Here is a 7500-nt window from a genome sequence, read left to right as displayed (position 1 = left end):
CCCCAACACCACCGCCGACAACCACGAGGTTTTTTTCTCCCTGCCCCCTTCGCTTTTCGCTTGGGGTCGGGGGGGCCCGCACACCTCCAGACGCTGTTTTTTTTCTCGGTGCCGCGGCTTAGGGCCGCAATGGGAGCAGGGGGGCAGAAACCCCTCACACCCAAAAAAGTACGGCAAGGCAGACCCCCACGCTCTGCCCGCCGCACGCCTACAAAAGCGAAAGAAAACGAAGCGGGGACCCGTTCGCGACGCAGCCCGCCGGGCCACGGTGGCTCGGTCCGCACCGGCCACGACAACTGAGGAAGGGGCGAGGCGCCGCCGCCTCGCCCGCGCCATATATCTCTCTCGCCGGGGACATTTTTCCCCGTCGCGTCCGGGTCCGCACGCGGGCAGGGGCCGGCCACCGCGGCCGGCCGCCACCCCTGAAACAATTCCGCCCGCAAAGCGCGGGTCCCCGGCTTAAGGCCGAGGAAGGGGGACGAGGGCCACAACAACTCGGGGCGAGGGACGGGGTGCCGCCACCCCGGCCCCGCGATTCCCGTCGGGCGACTTCTCCCGTCACCGAGCCCCTGGAGCGGCAAAAAGCGGGGCAAAGCCGAAGGCAAGGCCGCGCGCCCCACCGGGCGTCCCCCGCAGCCCCTTTCCGACACACGGCTCTCTCACACCTGGCAACAGCGGGTCGGGAGCGGGGAACGGGGCGCCGCCAGCCTCGGCCGACCGGGCAACCCGGTCTTCGGGACTCTCGGGGAAGGGCCGGGGCGGGGGGTAAAGCCTCGTACGGGGCTCGAACAACGACAGAGGCGCCCCCGGCCGACGTCTGCCCGCGGCTGCCGGCCACCGTGCCCCACCGAGACCGACAGCCGAAAAAAACCGCACCCCGCCGAGGGGGGCCCCGGCTTAAGGCCGAGCACATGAGGGGGACGAGGCGCCGCCGCCTCGCCCGCCAGCCACCAGCGTTCGGTTTTTCCCCACCCCAGGGTTGGGGTGGGGGGGGGAGGGAGGCGGGACTGGACCGGAATCGGCAGCAGCACGACCAGAGCGGGGGGGACCCGGCCTGCGGCTTCTCTGCCTCCTCCACACCCTTTTCCCTTCTCGCCTCGGCCGCCCGAGCGGCTTTCTCTCTCTGGCAAGCAGCGGCACACGCTTTCCTCGGCCTCACCGGAACAAGCTGGGCCCATCGGGCACGATGGGTAGCACGGGAAGCGGGACGAGCCCCGCGACTCGACCCGCCTAGGCAGCACACTCTCTCTCTCTGGCAGCAGTAGCGCGCTTCCGCGGCCTCGCAAACGAAGCTGGCCCATCGGCACGATGGATAGGTACGGGAAGCAGGACGAGCCCCGCGACTCGTCCCGCCGAGGCGGCAACCCTCTCTCGGTGCTTGGGCCTCCCTTGCCGGCGCTCTCCCTTTCGGTTTCTCTCTGAGCTTGGCGCCGGCGACCGGCCGGGCGGCCGGCCCGTAGCTCCGCCTCGGAGGACACAGGCACGGTAACAGCCTGGGGGAGACGGCCCGTCACCTCGCTCCCATAATACGGAGATATGTGTCCGAGGCCGCCCTCGCTGCAAGTGAACGTAGCGTACGTGACCGGGGCAAAGCGGTGGCGCTAGCCGCCTCCTAGCTTGACGTAACTGGAGGCAGCTGAAAACAGCGACCCCTTGGTGAACTTCCAGCGCCGGCGCCGACAACAGGTCTACCCGGGCCGCGGACAACAGGTCTACCGCGACCGCGGACAACAGGTCTACCGCGACCGCGGACAACAGGTCTACCCGGGCCGCGGACAACAGGTCTACCGCGACCGCGGACAACAGGTCTACCGCGGCCGCGGACAACAGGTCTACCGCGGCCGCGGACAACAGGTCTACCGCGACCGCGGACAACAGGTCTACCCGGGCCGCGGACAACAGGTCTACCGCGACCGCGGACAACAGGTCTACCCGGGCCGCGGACAACAGGTCTACCGCGACCGCGGACAACAGGTCTACCCGGGCCGCGGACAACAGGTCTACCGCGACCGCGGACAGCAGGTCTACCCGGGCCGCGGACAACAGGTCTACCGCGACCGCGGACAACAGGTCTACCCGGGCCGCGGACAGCAGGTCTACCCCGGCCGGGGGACAGCAGGTCTACCCCTTCCTGGGACATCAGCTCTACCCCGGCCGGGGACAGCAGGTCTACCCCGACCAAGGACAGCAGGTCTATCCCGGCCGGGGGACAGCAGGTCTACCCCGTCCAGGGACAGCAGGTCTACCCCGTCCAGGGACATCAGGTCTATCCCGGCCGGGGACAGCAGGTCTACCGCGACCGCGGACAGCAGGTCTACCCCGGCCGCGGACAGCAGGTCTACCCCGGCCGCGGACAACAGGTCTACCCCGACCGCGGGACAACAGGTCTACCCCGTCCAGGGACATCAGCTCCACCCCGGCCGGGGACAGCCGGTCTACCCCGACCAAGGACAGCAGGTCTATCCCGGCCGGGGGACAGCAGGTCTACCCCGTCCAGGGACAGCAGGTCTACCCCGTCCAGGGACATCAGGTCTATCCCGGCCGGGGACAGCAGGTCTACCGCGACCGCGGACAGCAGGTCTACCCCGGCCGCAGACAGCAGGTCTACCCCGGCCGGGGGACGGCAGGTCTACCGCGACCGCGGACAGCAGGTCTACCCGGGCCGCGGACAACAGGTCTACCGCGACCGCGGACAACAGGTCTACCCGGGCCGCGGACAACAGGTCTACCGCGACCGCGGACAACAGGTCTACCCGGGCCGCGGACAACAGGTCTACCGCGACCGCGGACAACAGGTCTACCGCGACCGCGGACAACAGGTCTACCCGGGCCGCGGACAACAGGTCTACCGCGACCGCGGACAGCAGGTCTACCCGGGCCGGGGACATCAGCTCCACCCCGGCCGGGGACAGCCGGTCTACCCCGACCAAGGACAGCAGGTCTATCCCGGCCGGGGGACAGCGGGTCTACCCCGTCCAGGGACATCAGGTCTATCCCGGCCGGGGACAGCAGGTCTACCGCGACCGCGGACAGCAGGTCTACCCCGGCCGCGGACAGCAGGTCTACCCCGGCCGGGGGACAGCAGGTCTACCCCGGCCGGGGGACAGCAGGTCTACCGCGACCGCGGACAACAGGTCTACCCGGGCCGCGGACAACAGGTCTACCGCGACCGCGGACAACAGGTCTACCCGGGCCGCGGACAACAGGTCTACCCGGGCCGCGGACAACAGGTCTACCGCGACCGCGGACAGCAGGTCTACCCGGGCCGCGGACAACAGGTCTACCGCGACCGCGGACAACAGGTCTACCGCGACCGCGGACAACAGGTCTACCCGGGCCGCGGACAACAGGTCTACCGCGACCGCGGACAGCAGGTCTACCCGGGCCGCGGACAACAGGTCTACCGCGACCGCGGACAGCAGGTCTACCCGGGCCGGGGACATCAGCTCCACCCCGGCCGGGGACAGCCGGTCTACCCCGACCAAGGACAGCAGGTCTATCCCGGCCGGGGGACAGCGGGTCTACCCCGTCCAGGGACATCAGGTCTATCCCGGCCGGGGACAGCAGGTCTACCGCGACCGCGGACAGCAGGTCTACCCCGGCCGGGGGACAGCAGGTCTACCCCGGCCGGGGGACAGCAGGTCTACCCCGGCCGGGGGACAGCAGGTCTACCGCGACCGCGGACAACAGGTCTACCCGGGCCGCGGACAACAGGTCTACCGCGACCGCGGACAACAGGTCTACCCGGGCCGCGGACAACAGGTCTACCCGGGCCGCGGACAACAGGTCTACCGCGACCGCGGACAGCAGGTCTACCCGGGCCGCGGACAACAGGTCTACCGCGACCGCGGACAACAGGTCTACCGCGACCGCGGACAACAGGTCTACCCGGGCCGCGGACAACAGGTCTACCGCGACCGCGGACAGCAGGTCTACCCGGGCCGGGGACAGCAGGTCTACCCCGGCCGGGGACAGCCGGTCTACCCCGACCAAGGACAGCAGGTCTATCCCGGCCGGGGGACAGCGGGTCTACCCCGTCCAGGGACAGCAGGTCTACCCCGTCCAGGGACATCAGGTCTATCCCGGCCGGGGACAGCAGGTCTACCCCGGCCGGGGGACAGCAGGTCTACCGCGACCGCGGACAGCAGGTCTACCCCGGCCGCGGACAACAGGTCTACCCCGTCCAGGGACAACAGGTCTACCCGGGCCGCGGACAGCAGGTCTACCGCGACCGTGGACAGCAGGTCTACCCGGGCCGCGGACAACAGGTCTACCCCGACCAAGGACAGCAGGTCTATCCCGGCCGGGGGACAGCGGGTCTACCCCGTCCAGGGACAGCAGGTCTACCCCGTCCAGGGACATCAGGTCTATCCCGGCCGGGGACAGCAGGTCTACCCCGGCCGGGGGACAGCAGGTCTACCGCGACCGCGGACAGCAGGTCTACCCCGGCCGCGGACAACAGGTCTACCCCGTCCAGGGACAACAGGTCTACCCGGGCCGCGGACAGCAGGTCTACCGCGACCGTGGACAGCAGGTCTACCCGGGCCGCGGACAACAGGTCTACCCCGTCCAGGGACATCAGGTCTACCCCGACCGCGGGACAACAGGTCTACCCCGTCCAGGGACAGCAGGTCTACCCCGGCCGGGGACAGCAGGTCTACCGCGACCGCAGACAGCAGGTCTACCCCGGCCGGGGGACAGCAGGTCTACCGCGACCGCGGACAGCAGGTCTACCCCGGCCGCGGACAACAGGTCTACCCCGTCCAGGGACAACAGGTCTACCCGGGCCGCGGTCAGCAGGTCTACCGCGACCTTGGACAGCGGGTCTACCCGGGCCGCGGACAACAGGTCTACCCCGTCCAGGGACATCAGGTCTACCCCGACCGCGGGACAACAGGTCTACCCCGTCCAGGGACAGCAGGTCTACCCCGGCCGGGGACAGCAGGTCTACCGCGACCGCAGACAGCAGGTCTACCCCGGCCGGGGGACAGCAGGTCTACCGCGACCGCGGACAGCAGGTCTACCCGGGCCGCGGACAACAGGTCTACCCCGTCCAGGGACATCAGGTCTACCCCGGCCGGGGGGACAACAGGTCTACCCCGTCCAGGGACAGCAGGTCTACCTCGGCCGGGGACATCAGGTCTACCCCGGCCGGGGACAACAGGTCTACCCTGTCCAGGGACAGCAGGTCTACCCCGGCCGGGGGGACAACAGGTCTACCCCGACCGCGGGACAACAGGTCTACCCCGTCCAGGGACATCAGGTCTACCCCGGCCGGGGGGACAACAGGTCTACCCCGTCCAGGGACAGCAGGTCTACCTCGGCCGGGGACAGCAGGTCGACCCCGGCCGCGGACAGCAGGTCTACCCCAACCACGGGCAGCAGGTCGACCCCGGCCGGGGACAGCAGGTCTACCGCGACCGCGGACAGCAGGTCTACCCCGGTTGGGGACCACAGGTCTACCCCGCCTGGGGGACAAGGGTACCCCTCTGAAGTTTGCCTCGTGTCCCGCCACCGGACCAGGCCTGTCGGCCGGCCCCGGCCCCGGCCCCGGCCCCGGCCCCGGCCCCGGCCCTGGGCGGACCCGGCCTCCCGGGGACGCCCGCCTGCCCGCCCCTGGGCTAGACCTGTTGGCCAGCCCCGGCCCCGGCCCCGGCCCCGGCCCCGGCCCTCGGTGAACCCAACCTCCCGGGTGGGTCCCGCCCGCCACCAGGGTAGCCCTGTCGGCCGGCTCCACGCCGGCCGCCCCTGCGGCTTCTGACGACGTGCCCGGCGGCGTCCGCCGGCCCCGGAGCCGGGAGACCTGTGCGCCCCTCGGCCGTCGGATAGCTCCGGCAGCCCCGTCCCGCCCGATATTCCCGTTCTCTAGGCCGAGGCGTATTTCTGACCGTCTCTTTCTTTGGTTTCTTTTCACGCACGCGGGCACGCGCACACGCCCGCACCCACAGACACACGCGCACCCACCCCTTCCCTTCTTCTTTTGTCTTTTCCCGAAAGGACGGCTCTTGTGTCGGGGTGGCACACGAACGCTTCGCCGGGATCAAAAATTCTCGGCCCATCGGATTTCTTTTCCTGCCTGCGCGGCCAGACGCCTCCCAGCCGAGCCGACGGGCAGCCCGCGGCCCGCGCCCGGCCCGCCGACGCGCTCGACCGGCAACGGGGCGTCCCCACCCCGCGGGGAGCAGAGACACGGCACCAGCCAGCAAGCCGCACCTCGGGGCGGACAGCGGGAGAATGGAAGCAGGCGGAAGCGTGCGGTGGGACGCGGCTGGAAGCCGCCGGCCCCCCGCGTCACTGGACTCGAATCGCCGGCAGAGGCGGCGGGCGGGCGGCCGCCTGCTCATGCCGGCTCTCCGGCGGTCCGCGGAGGTCGTCGGCCCCGGGCCCGCCTCGTGCGGGCCCGGCACGGAACCACCCTTCGCCGCCGGCTCCCGCGGCGCACCGCCTTCTGGGCTTTTCCCCGCCCCCGGTCGGCGACGCTTGCCGGGCGGCCCCGCCCTGCGACGTCACCCTGCCTGGCACCGCCTTCCGGGCTTTCCCCGCCCCCCTGCTGGGCGACAGCTGGGGCCGACGGCGGTGGCCCCGACCCACCCACGCCCCAGGCGGCTCCCCAAGCGGCCGGCCGCTCGGCACGGGGACAACGCCTGCGGGGGCTGAGGAGCGGGCCGACGGGGCCGCCGGCAGCTTGAGGCTCGGCGCCCTCCCTTTCCGAGGAAGCTTTCTCGCCGGCTCTCTCTCGGAGGCTTTCGCTCCGACGGCGCCTTCCTTCCCGCTCGCCCCCGGCCGGCCCCACTGAAGCCTGCAGGCAGACGGCAGCCCCGCTGATCGAGCCAGCCAAGCAGAAAGCGAGGTGGAAGCCGGGCCGCCATCTGCTCGGACCCGGACGGGGGAGGGAGCGCCGCCGGCTTCCGAAGGCCCTCTCCCTCCCTCCCTCCCTCTCGGGGAGAAGCGAAGGCGGCGAGGGGCTCAGGCCGATAGGGGAGAGCCGCTCGACGCATCGCACGGCGGCCCGCCGGCTGACAGCAGGTCAAACCAGCGGCCGGCCGACAGCAGGTCTACCCAGCTGCCCGGGGGACGACAGCAGGTCTACCCAGCGGCAGGCCGACAGCAGGTCTACCCGGCCGCCGGCCGGCCGACAGCAGGTCTACCCAGCAGCCGGCCGACAGCAGGTCTACCCGGCAGCCGCCCGGCGGCCGACAGCAGGTCTACCCGGCCGACGGCCGACAGCAGGTCTACCCGGCGGCCGGCCGACAGCAGGTCTACCCGGCAGCCGCCCGGCGGCCGACAGCAGGTCTACCCGGCCGACGGCCGACAGCAGGTCTACCCAGACGCCCGACAGCAGGTCTACCCGGCGGCAGGCCGACAGCAGGTCTACCCGGCCGCCGGCCGGCCGACAGCAGGTCTACCCAGCAGCCGGCCGACAGCAGGTCTACCCGGCAGCCGCCCGGCGGCCGACAGCAGGTCTACCCGGCCGACGGCCGACAGCAGGTCTACCCGGCG

This window comes from Poecile atricapillus, chromosome 30 (genome assembly GCF_030490865.1).
Source record: "Poecile atricapillus isolate bPoeAtr1 chromosome 30, bPoeAtr1.hap1, whole genome shotgun sequence".
Taxonomy (NCBI): Eukaryota; Metazoa; Chordata; class Aves; order Passeriformes; family Paridae; genus Poecile; species Poecile atricapillus.
This window is presented reverse-complemented; position numbering follows the sequence as displayed.